Source organism: Stegodyphus dumicola, chromosome X2 (assembly GCF_044657685.1).
Source record: "Stegodyphus dumicola isolate Sdum_Otavi_A_Nest chromosome X2, ASM4465768v1".
NCBI classification, from domain to species: Eukaryota; Metazoa; Arthropoda; class Arachnida; order Araneae; family Eresidae; genus Stegodyphus; species Stegodyphus dumicola.
In genome coordinates, this window is record NC_140781.1 from 148,927,931 (window position 1) to 148,941,272 (window position 13,342).

The 13,342-nt window shown below is 31.4% G+C and overlaps 1 protein-coding gene across 17 annotated transcripts in view; it reads left to right on the plus strand.

Moving 5' to 3' along the window:
- The window catches only part of LOC118194132 (uncharacterized), a 134,256-nt gene that overhangs the window by 39,237 nt on the left and 81,677 nt on the right, over positions 1 to 13,342 (plus strand). For 12 of the 17 annotated variants that reach the window (XM_085809340.1, XM_085809326.1, XM_085809333.1 and 9 more), the window contains one exon: positions 5,431 to 5,548. The exons of 3 other annotated variants lie outside the window; for them this stretch is intronic. The gene's annotated coding sequence lies outside the window, so the exon portion shown is untranslated. Of the gene's footprint in view, positions 1 to 103; positions 492 to 5,430; positions 5,549 to 13,342 lie in introns of those variants that run through there. 2 more of the 17 variants (XM_085809327.1, XM_085809335.1) reach the window with 1 other exon arrangement.

The following is a 13,342-nucleotide window of genomic DNA, read 5'->3' on the forward strand; positions in this document are numbered from 1 at the left end:
GGGACAATTCCGAGAAATGAGATTCTAGTAGGACGGCTTTAAGCGGGAGGCTTCCGAGAAATGTTTCGTCTAGCTAGGAGGAACCTGTCCCGGCTACGAGCAACATTTTAAAACTTTTCCAAAAATGTTCCGGCTGGAGACGTGTTCCTCGAACGTTCAACCAATCAGACGAAAGTTCTGCTTCTGAAGGATCATGGGTAACTTTCAATATGGCGGTGGCTCTCACTGTGAAGTGATAGACGGTGGAAATAGAGGTGGATTTAATTATTGCTGTTTTGCTGTAATAATATAACGAGATATGTTTCGTCTAGCTAGGAGGAACCTGTCCCGGCTACGAGCAACATTTTAAAACTTTTCCAAAAATGTTCCGGCTGGAGACGTGTTCCTCGAACGTTCAACCAATCAAACGAAAGTTCTGCTTCTGAAGGATCACGGTAACTTTCAATATGGCGGTGGCTCTCACTGTGAAGTCATGGACGGTGGAAATAGAGGTTGATTTAATTATTGCTGTTTTGCTGTAATAATATAACTACCTGCGTCATTTTTAAAATGTTTATATATTCATTAAATATATAATCATGGAAATTTCAGAGTTGACGGTATTTTACGATGTTCTTGCAGTTTGGAATTGTTTACAAATTGTTCATCGTCAAAAGTTCGCCAAATGTGTCGTATTTCGTGCTGATCGTGTATTATCACTGTATTATAATAGAATTTTATTTCTTAAATTTAAGTTGAATAATTTTTTAAAATCCGTTTGTATATGTGCGGCTTTTCTCCTAATTACTTATCTTTTAAATTGTTAATTGCATAATCAGTGACACATTTTAAACAGCATAAAAGATGCATAAAAAAAGAAAAGCATAGCTTATGTAATAATGAGAATACTCATTAAATTTGTATATTATTTTCATGTTATTAATGAAATACTTTTCGACATTAGAAACTATACTTTTATTGTAAATGCTACATATTGAAACATTGGAAATTTATGGATTTATTATTATGCATGGTGAAAAACATTTATATATACATTCATTAATGTAAATCTTATTCATTACATTAATGCTAATAAATATATAAACAACTTCTAAACCATCGCATCTCTCTATCTGTATGTAAATATATGACTTATTAGATATGTATGTATGAATACAAAAATGAACATTGCCAAGAAGTTTATTTGAAGTTGCTTTTAATTCAGATAACGATTATGTAATTGGCAGCAACTATAGTTATCAGTTCTTTGCAAATTATTATGGGTATGTAATAATCAGTTGAAAAATAACTGATGAGTATTTGAGTATTAAAGATTGTACACATTTTGTTATTGTGTTAATTCATAATTATATCATGTATGATCTACGTAATTAAAAACGTGACTAATTAATAATAAGAAATGTAACAGCTGTGCATTTATAACATTTGATTACTTAAAACAGTGCACAACTGATTATCACCTTCATGTCTGTTTACATAATGAATTGCACTTTCCAATTAAGTGTACGGGCCTACTAGTGGCTGAAGCATCGTTGAATACTGGTAGTTCTGTCTCAGGTTAGAATGCCGCGAACGGGCTGGCTACATGACGTTTCCTTGGTTTGTCCCATTTGTAACTGGTATACGAGCCAGTTTTAAAAAATCTTCAACAAAGGGACCCCTCTTGTTAGGCAGATATCCCTCGAGGCTTTGCTGTAATCACATAAAACAAACTCATGATGTGCACCACCTAATTTCTAGAATTGGTATAATTAATGTGTTTTAGATGTATTACCGAGTGTTCTATGGGACAGTAAACAACTCGCACATGTTTGATTGCTCATGTATTCATATGCTTTATTTGATCTTCATTTTGCTGAATAGTATCTGCTGGCTGTGAGGATGTAAATATCAGCCATATAGACTTTTGTCATAAAGGTCTTTTTTTTTTTTTTTTTTTTTTTTTTTTGTTTTTGTTTGTTTGTTTGAATGGACAGAACAGTAATTATGAGCCATAAAGTTAGTCAAGGTCAGAAGGTGGTCACCAGGTCACAAATTTTCCAGTGAGCCATCAAATTTTCATTGCAATGCAGACAACAGAAAATACACATAGATAATGTCTGATAAATAGACTTATTAGATGTGTATATATATCTATGTATGAATACAAAAATGAACATTGCCAAGAAGTTTATTTGAAGTTGCTTATAATTCAGATAACAATTATGTAATTGGCAGCAACTATAGTTATCAGTTCTTTGCAAATTATTATGGGTATGTAATAATCAGTTGAAAAATAATTGATGAGTATTTGAGTACTAAAGAGTGTAAACATTTTGTTATTGGATTAATTCATAATTATATCATATGTATGATCTACGTAATAAAAACATGACTAATAAATAATAAGAAATGTAACAGCTGTGCATTTATAACATTTGATTACTTAAAACAGTGCACAACTGATTATCACCTATTTATCCAGCACACGTATTAAACTATTTTTAGCGTATACAGAATTTGGCTATTACTGATGTAATTGATCACTGTAACCAGAAGTGTGTTTATCTGTTACTTGAAGTGCCAGAGTGGAGATCAAAGTGATTAACTTGATAGCAATCACCTTTCTATTATCTTCCATTACTAACAATAAAGTTTAAAACGAAAAGCGTGTGAGCGATACAAGCAACGTGAAGAAGCAAATGTCACTTGAAAGGAAACGTCGCTTTCGCCAATCTGAGCGATAACTGATTCTTGTCTGGCTTTCAGCTTGTTTATCAAGTGAAGATGGTAACCCTATTTCGCCAAAGGGCGTTTCTCAGAACTGTTGCTGCAAACGTTTTGTTCCGGCAACAAATATCGTATGTGATAAGGGTTTAATGTTACAAGAAGATGTAACTCAGCCCAAAATTGAAAAATAAAACACTATGTCTCATCTGAAAAAGTATGTTGTATTTTTGAAGTTGTTATATCTTATGCTTTAGATTTTATATATAAAAAGGAGCATGCTTCGTGGTATGATGCCAAGCATCTCCCCGAACACCTTCAATTATTGAGCCCCGTAAGGACCCCTTTTTAATTTTCTGTAAATATAGCTTGTAATATATCATTTTGTTCAAGGAGAAATGCCATTAAACTATTTTATTATTTGATACACCTCAAAGCTCTTATTTGGCTTTCAGCTCCTTTGGCTTCCTACGGATATCCTTTTTCAAAGAGAAATATTTTCCCTCCTTTCACCAACTGTGAAATTTTATTTCAAAAACCACCTATTTGTATCCTAACCCAGGGTGAAAATTTCTCTTGTGTTCTCCAGTCTCATCTGAAATTAACAAAGACAATAGTCTAAAGCTGTCATTCTCAACCACTGCCACTAAATTTTAGAAATGTATGTAGTAAAAATTATAATAGTTTTAGTCCTAGTATACGATACACATGAGAATATGCGAAATTCGATTTTTAAGACATTAAAAAGTGCTCCACTTATGGTATCCAAGCCAATTTTGGTGCAGAATACTTCTGCATTTGAATTAAATTTGAACGGAGAGGAAGAACTAATTTCGCTTTCTAATTATCAATATTTAATTTTAAAATATTCGGAAGAATCAATTCATTTTGGATTAGCATTAGATGTGATTATCCCATGATGGCCAAAAAAGCTTTAAAAATACTATTACACTTTTCTACATCTTATTTGTGTGAATTTGGGTTTTCAGTATTAACCATCATAAAAACGTAAAAAAGATGTTAAATGTAGAAGACGATATGAGAGTAGCATTGTAATTTTGACGACCAAATATAAATGAAATTATCAAAAACAACTAGCTGAAATTTCTCATTAAAAGTATTTTTATTACTAACTTGTAATTAATCCCTTAAGAAACATACTGCTGTATTTGTAGTACATATTACTTTATTTTACATTCAAAGTTATTATTATAAACTATTTTACACAGTGTATTTTAGGTAAGTAAACAACTTTTAAACTTATCTTTTTCTTTGTGTGCCACCAAATTTTGAAATCATTAAAACTATGCCACGGCAAAAAAAAGGTTGAGAATCTCTAAAGAATAAAAGTAGGCTTTCATATCAACAACTTTCCATTCAACTAGGATGTGGACCTAATGTGCATTTCTGTTTCCTGAATTTGCCACATTTAAGGGCTCTAACTGTGTAACGTTTTGATGCCAGATGACAATTTTGAAGTCAATGATTTTTTTCTCCTAGGAAAGGTTGAAGTGCTGAAATTAAAATTTTAGCTAAACAGAGATGAATGAGAAACTCGTAGAGTAAACAAGGAATAAAAATAAACTTGTATTCTGTTAAATTTACCTGTATTCTCTCCTGGCAGAAGGTCAGTACACATGCCATCCCCCATGAACATAATATTGAATCCTAAACAACTTGTAAATTAATCATGAAAAAGCTATTACATCATAAAATATTATAATACAAAGCAATTTTGTACTTTGTACTGTAAAGACAGAAAATTTTCTTAAATTTATGACATCACGTTTTCACTTTAACTACTTTTCTTGGGAGTTTTCTTACTCATGTGGAATACGTATATGCTTGAAAAGACAGTTGTGAGCAGTAGATGAAAAGCATCCTTACTTTTCCCAAATCAGTGGTACAGCCTATTATTGTGCTGGAAATTAAGGTCTTTATTTTAAAACTTAAGTGCAGTGCATTATTGCATTTAATACGATGGTGACATACTCTGATCTAATCTCAAAATGAGTTACAGACAGAATACTTACTTAAGGATATGGCAAAGTGAGAGACTGTTAACAACTTAAATGCAATCTTGTATTCTTTTAACTGTAGGATTTAAAATATATTGAAACATTTTAATTTCAAATTTGAAAAAATAATTACCTTGATATATTTCACAGAAGCATTCTTCATGATAGACCTACAAAAATAGGAGGAATAGAAATTAAAATGAGTTAGTGTTGCATATTTATGTTTCAAAAAGAAAATGAATAGCTTTATTTCTTGTTACCAAGAACCTCAGTATTTCAAAATCAAGTTTATGTAAGTTATAGAAGAAAAAAAATCAAACAAGAATTTATGATAAAAAATTATTATCAATATGTAAATTTGTCTTTCACTTTTACACTTCCATCATCTTGTCCATATTTTTTATATTTTGTTTGTACATATAGATATGGAAAGGCTTGTTAAACTGCTGTGTTAGTGATAAAAAGAATGCTTAACATAGTTATAGAAAACACAGTTTAACTATTTGAGTGGCATGCGTCTGTCATGAAGCATTATTTAAAGAGCATTTATTAGCTAAATTTGTGTAAATATTTATTTTAATCTCTTATTTTTTTAAACTGACATTCATTAAGATGACATTTACATTAAAGAAAGTAAAGCAAAATGTCTTAAATTATAAGCTAATATATATACCAAATGACCAAAAATTTTTTTGACCGGTTAAAGCCGGTTTTGCAGGTCAGAGGGTTGATAACAGTTCTTTCATTCGTTGAAAAGGAAGCAGAATTTGACAAGAGTTAAAAATAGAAGGAAGGATTTTTAAAAATTACAAGTTAATATATCGGTAAGCATTGTTACCATGAAGTTTTTTATACCATAGTTTGTGTTTTTTAGCTCATGTAAACCGAATTTTATTTCCTAAATATTGATTCTTCAGTTTTCCATAATCATTATTAAAAGGTTTATGTAATTTCAATGTTTGACTTTAATGTGTTAATTACAACAGTGCTGTCAAACTCAAATGATCTGAAAGCAGCTGATGGGCCCAATTTTTTTAACTAAATAAAAATATTTTGGAGAGAACTGAAAAAAAAAGCTTATCATTGCAATTTTTTAATATCACTTATTGAGCAGTCATCAGAAATTCTTAAACAATAAATATCATAATATCACAAAGGAAAAATTTTCAAATTTATATTTATTTGTATTATTATTGAATTAATTTATATTTTTTATTTATGGTAAATGGAAAGAGAAAAATGTTGTGGTCTCTGTGTTCCACATTTAAAGAAAAATCTTCTCTCTCAAGGGGTTATTATGGATAAAGGAATGGATGTAATTAAAAATGCTATCTCATGCTTATATATACAACTGTGAAGATGAGCTAGTTTTCTCTGCAGTATGTTCTGCAAAATACTTGTATCACATGCTTTTCAAAACTACAATTTCTCTTAAAGCAAACATTTCTCACAAGGATAATCTAAGAATATGGTATGAAAAAACATGATGCATAAACTTGAAGGCTGTTTATGAACTGAAACCCTATATAGATTGAAATAGACATCTGGATATTGGAACAAGACATTTTCTGAATTCTAAACTGGTTTTGGTTTCAAGCAAAGTGCTGTTGATTCGTATGTCTTTAGTGATAGTTTTTGAAATAAGAAAATAGTTTTATTTCTATTTGTGAATACTGTTTTATCGTTTTTGTGTATCGTGTATCATGAACAGAAATTGTAGATGACCTGAGAAAGAGTTTTGAAACAACAATTTGTGAAACAGGATGTTTTTTTGGAATGCAAATTGATAATAAAGCAGGTGACTCAATTTTCATGTATTCAGAAAGCTGTATAAAGCATGTTCTGAAATGATTTCACTTAGAAGATGCAACTCCTAACACTGTACCTGTAGATCCTGGCATAAGCCTATCATTAGAATCCAATCCGTTACCAGATGGGAAAATAGTTCCTCACAGAGAGGGTATTAGATCACTAATGTTTTTTGCCATGACTACATGTTCAGATATAGCTTTTGCTGTAAATGTGGTTAGCATATTTCAAGCAGTCCTCACCAAGTACAATGGAATGCTGTAGAATGCATTCTCAAATACCTGAAAGATACAACAAACTATGGCATCAAGTATTTTCCAGTAGCTAATGTTACTTGCTGTCTTGTCGGATACTCAGACGCAGAATTTGCTAACAAAGAAATTTAACTTCTGGTACTTAGCAAAAGTGTAATAACTTGGTATATTCAAAAGCAATCAACTCTTTCTACATCTACCGCCGAGGCTGAATATATTGCAGTTTCAACTTCAGTGAAAAAGGTATTGTAGTGTCATCAACTTCTGCAAGATGTGCGTGAAGGTGAAATGTGTTCAGAGGGTTTTATTACCTTTAGTGGTAAGAGTGCTATTAAGTTCTTCAAAATGTCTCTTTCAGAAACACACAAAACATAGTAATATGCACTAACATATTATTCATGAAAAATGGGAAGACAAATCTGTCATTATAAAGTGTGTGAAATCTGAAGATCAGTTAGCAGATATCATCACAAAAGCTGTTCCAAAAGCAAACGTTAAAGAGCTATTCAGATTGAGGATCATTTGAGCTAACAGAGTCAGTTCCATGTGTCGACTAGCTCCGCTATGCATGCAGTTCAGAGTTTTCAACTCAGTGCGCTATGGGGTAAATCTGGTTTTGGAGATGGGTTGGCTAAGTCTCCATTGGCTCAGATAATCCCCAGTTTCAACGGTTCTTAAAAGCTTAAGAGAACTGCTGGGTATAAGATAATAAGACTTTGATGTGTACCTTTAACAGATTTGCATTAGTTAACATTTTTTTTAATACTTGTATTAAATTTTTTACAACGCTTGCATTAACCATTTTTTTAATACTCTCTCGCTTCTCATTCAATAATTAGTTCAGTTATAGAATAGTACTCTTAGGAGGTATACACTAACAAGCTCTAAAGAGACTAATTATTTTCAAGTTTTATGATACATGATCTTTTATGATACATATGTCTTATGATAAAGTTAGAAGATGGGTGTATCAGACCCTTTTATTTGAACATAAAGGAGTAACACTGACCCAATTAGGGCTTACACAAGCTAACACTTTTGGCTTAGCTGAAATAAGTAATGTTAAACTATAATCAAATTTGCCTAATTGCTTTCAGGATGAACTAACACGCAGGAAGGTTCTAATTTGTAGAAAACTGGCTAGTCAAGCCTAGTGGCTAAAAACCTTCAATACCACAGAATCAAATCACTCTTAAGTCATGGTAGCAACATGACCTCAAGTAGGCAGAACATGCTGTCTAAATTTAAATTGTGAAACCTTGGCTTAAATGGCACTTTGTTCTCCCTCAATCTGTATAAACTCTCGCCATCTGGTTTACGTTCGGACATGAAAAGCGTGGGTAAAAAGGGAGCAACAGAAAAGTACTTTAACTCAGAATTACCTATTGATGAAAAGTTAATAATAGTAGTAAATAAATTGATAAATCCTCACACACTCTTTGTTTAAGTTGTTTTCTTTGTTTCTTGCTTCTTAAATGCTGAGCAAAATAAAAATCAAATTGTTACTGAAGGCCCTCGGTGTAAATTATACAAGATTGAGTGTAAAAGATTAAATTGTAATTTTGAGAATGGCTTAGTTTCTGGAGTAAATTCTCAAAAAATACAGGAAGCTTCTAGTTTGGCTCAATTGGAGAAGTTTCAGTGTTTGATTCAGTGTACTGAGGAAGGTAACAAAGCTAGAGAAAATGTACAGACAACTGGTCCACAAAGTGGTCGAAATTATCCAACAGTGATTGTAACATTAAGAGATTGATTCGGGGAAGAAGTTTATGTTGGAGTTTTATTTATGGGAACTGTTCAAATTAGTTATTAAAAATGTTACAAATCCCTTGCCAATGCATGATGTTTATGATAAGTTAGAATCGGCTATGACAGCACTCAAATCTATTGTATTCCCTTGTAGAAAGTAGCTTATCGGAAGATATTTTAAGAACAAGTAGAAGAAACATTAATACTGATCCTATCTCCACAGCCATTTAGAGAAATTAATGAAATTTTTGAGAAATGAAGTTAATGTGGGGCAACAAGTTTCTACAGTAGTGGATAAGTTTGGATTAGAAAGGAAAAATTTAAAACATTGAAATAAAATTTTCTGAAATGAAGAGTTTGTAAAGTGCATCAGAATTATTAGTTCAAAGTAAAAAAAAAAAAAAAAAAAAGCGCTTTTGTGTTTTCTTTTCTAAAATGCATCATAGCTGTGATTATTTTCATGCTGAGAAAATTACATTTGATGAAAGACAAAAGATTAAAAAAACGAAATGTGCTTGGTTTTGTTTTTATAAAACTGGACACAATTCTAAAAGATACAAAGCAAAACTAAAATGCATAGTCTGTAGTAAACATCATTTTCCATTAATGAGCCCATCAGTGTCTGAAAAGACACATGAACATGGAGACACTGTTTTTAGAGAAGTTGTAAAGTTTATCTTCTCTGACGAGTCTTGTTAAATGTCCTAATGCATTTTTGCAAACTTTGAATTTAAGTGTTAGGGAGTCAGTTAAATACATGCCTGTTAGAACCGTCATAGGTACAGGATGAGAATGATCATGCATTCTGAAACAGACTGTTTTAAGAGTACGTTGTATCACTTTGAGAGTGGCAACAATAGTGTATCCTCTTTATTTGGTGGGTAGAAAACAAATGAAAAAAAAAAACACACACATTATAGAGATGAATTAGGAAATCTAAATGAAAGATATGCTGAAAATTTTAAAGTTTTAGATGAGCCAATAATCTGTAGTGATGTTAGTTTCATAAAATAAGGTTCGTGGATGAAAGATATCAATAATCTTAATGTTGAGATTACTGATACCGATTGTCAACCAGGACCAACTGAAATATTGTTAGGAACCAATATTGCTGCAAATGTTCTTACTACTTAACAAGTTAAACATTCTAGTGGCCTCCTTCCAACAAGTTGGTAGTTAAAAACAAATCATCCTCTTCTAGTAATAGTGAAAATTTAGCTATGCAAGTGACAGCACTATTGATTTAAGAAGCTTCCATTTCGAACTTATGGAACTTTGATATAATTAGGATTACTGATTCAATGTAAAAGAAATCTGAGATGATTTTAATACTAAAACGAATTTTTTAAATCTGTAACTGTGTATGCACTATGATGTTACACTGCCCTGGAAGGAAGAACATATTCCTTTATCTTTGTATAAAAATTTAGAATTCAAAGATTAGAAAATAGGACAAAAGGACTCGACTCTGAAAAGTTGTATGAAAAGAAGAATAACATAATTTGGAAACTGAGGAAGTGCCACCAGAAGAAATTGAAGTAATAGGTTGTTGCTTATCTCATATACCTGTAGCAAAACAATATGGAATAACTAAAATAAACCTGTTTTTGGTGTTTCTGCAAGAGTGAAGTCAATGCCTTCTTAAAATCAATGTCTGAATTGTGGTCCAAATCTTTTTGAGCTTATCCCGAACCTTTTCTTGAGATGTAAAGAAAGAAAATATGGAGTTTCTGCTGACATTGAGAAAAGTTTTTCTGCAGATTAGTTCTTAAAAGTTTGATAGAAATTTCTTGTATTTCCTATGGTGGACAAAGAATGGTAATTTAACCTTTTGAGGCTGGGATGGCGATTATAGTAGCCATAGAGTCCCCTGTTTGAAAGGACGGGGCTGTCCACTTTAGTGGTTGTGTCTTTACCCCCATTTTTCAGGCTGAAAGAGTGGGGTGAAATATCAAATTTGATGTCCCTGGGATTTTAACCACTTATCTCTTTCAAAAGTCTTTGTATTAAGGATCCGGTTTTTTCCCCAATTTTTCACTTTTTGTTCTTTTAGCTACATAGCTACAGAACTTGTGATAACTGCATTTGTAAATTGTAAACAGAGCCTTGCGTTGTTTTAGAATATTGCATATTTTCATGAGTTTTCTAGGAATTATTTTAGCTTTTTTCTATCAATATGCTGAAAAGAAAAAGAGGGCTGACTAAATGAAATATGAAAATTTCTTCAGGAGCTTGATGATGAAATATTGCGTATACTTACATATATCTATATGTTTATATATGTATGCATAAATCCACATGCAAACACATATATATGAATGCATATGTGTGCCTGTGTGTGTATATACTTTACTGCAGCTTAAGGGTACGCATGCTTTCCATTTTATGTACGTATCTGCTCTTATACCATATTATATAAATGCAAACATGCATACTACATGGATATGTAGATATACATTTCCATAAACAAATAGAAATTCGCATGTACTTGTATACAGGTGAAAGTAGTTTTTCTTACATTCTTATGAGTTCATTCTTAACAGTTCTGTCTGCCTTAATTTCCATATATATCTGTTTATGCTGAAGTGACCTTCACTAACGGAAGTTTACTGTGATGGTACTGTTATTCAAATAAATCGCAAGAACATAAATATAAATTGTGTGTCAAAGAAACAAAAATAGCTTTATAATTTCAGTCTGAAACCCGGAAATCATAAACACACTAAAACTAGTCAATCAGTTTGAAAGCTTTTTCTTTTGTGCAAGAGAGGAATTTCTTCATTTTGTTTCTCCCTGGGGCTCATCTCTAGCCATTAGACTCCAGATGTACTGATGGCACATCTTAAAAGGTACCTCTGTATCAGTGTCTCGATTTCACGGCCAAATAATTTTGATGTAAGATGTTCAGAATGGATTAGAGTAGCATTTGTGAAATGTCACTGTCCGTTGAGCTCCGAGAATACAAACAGGAAATAAAAGCTCTCAAATAATATACAAATCATTGTTTTAAGACAACACATGTTCCCCATCTGAAATTCTGAAGCTTGACCTTTTAACTGATTGAATGCCTTTGCCATTCATTGGACACATATGCTCAAGGACAAATTCCTGGGGGCATACCTTGGTCACTCAGTTATGAAATCGTTTTGATACAACAGCATAATGACTGACGTGTTAATGAAACCAATGAATAGCTGTTAAAATTTCAATAGAAAAAGGGGAAAACAGTTAATTCAACTGTGTCAGTATAGAATTTGCATGACCTGACAATGAAGTTTTTTTGAGTAACTGCAAGTAAAGGTACTCCCTAATATATCGTAGAATTTAAATTCCACAGTATGAAATATGCTGCCATGGTTGATGTCAAAGCTGCTACAAAGACAGTCTGGAGTTGAAATGAACTGGCTTAGACAACAGACGAAATACAAAATTCACATGTGACAACGAGAGTTTTGCTGACTGAGCACCTGAAATTATCAGGAAATTAGCATTATTGCAGATTAGCAATTGCAGATAATGCTTTCCAGAATGTGCTAATTTATGTAGCGTAATAAAATATAGGATAATATAATACAGTATTGAAGACAACAACTAATTATCGTGTAACTTTATCCCGCAGTTTTTCAGACACTATGCATAACAAACAATTTTCCCTTCAATTTGAAAAACTCTTTGCACTAAGAAATTACCTAAATTTTGATACCCAAGTGAACACATTATAAAAAGACAAATGGAATTTACTTTTAGAATTATGGGTTTGCATACCTAAATAATTTGGCATTTTTAATGACTTAAATTTATTCTATTATTAATACATGAAATATATCACTCACTAATTTTCAATAAACAGTATAAAACGGTACATGATAAAATAATAATTTTTTTTCCTAATTTTTCAAACTAAAATATATTATTCTAAAAACAATTTTGGAGGTTCTGTTTTATTATGCATGTATTTTGGAAGGGAACTGAATTTAAATTAGAATTAAATTACTTACGTAGTTGGACATTGCAGTACTAACAGTCTACAATAAAATAAAATTATTTTTAATTAAACCAGATATATTCTAATTTGCTGAAAGTTTCCTCCTTAAATAGTATGTTATCAAACAGATTTCTAACAATTATGTAAAATTAAACTTTCATTATGCCTGTAGTGCATAATTTTAACAGTTCCACTGAACTTTAATTTTTAATCATTTTTACAATGTTAAGCATTTATTTTTTAATTATTCCCTGCATGGAAGAAAGTTCAAAGATTTATATTTGATAATATATACCAAAACAAATTTGAAATTATAAGGACATGTAATGTTAAAAAAAAGACTGGTTAAATTTTAAATTGTCCATTAAATAATCAAATAGTTGAAATAATTTTGGACATAACATTAATATAAAGATATGACAGAAATAATTATTGTAAGCACTTAGTAAAGACACATAATTTTGCAGTGTAATTTAAAATTTAAACAAATTTTTGTAAAAATGATAGTAATATCCTATAATATAAAGAATGTCATTTTCTACAATAGAAGTTTACACATTTCCTTCTGCGTAATGCCCAGTAGTCTCAATTCAAAACAACTGTAATATGAAGTTTTCCTTCAGTGATGAAAAGCATCTTGAAGTCTAGTCAGTAATCCCTAAACTTCTTTTCTTTTTGTGCCATAGAATTTTTGTGCCTCTGAGAATCCATTAAATTACTCACAAGAATCTTTGTTGCAAATAGGAGGTGATTTCTTAAAGGGGGGGAAGCCATTCGGTTCAGGATACCCCGTCCTTTTAAGGCTTTTACAACTGCCAAGG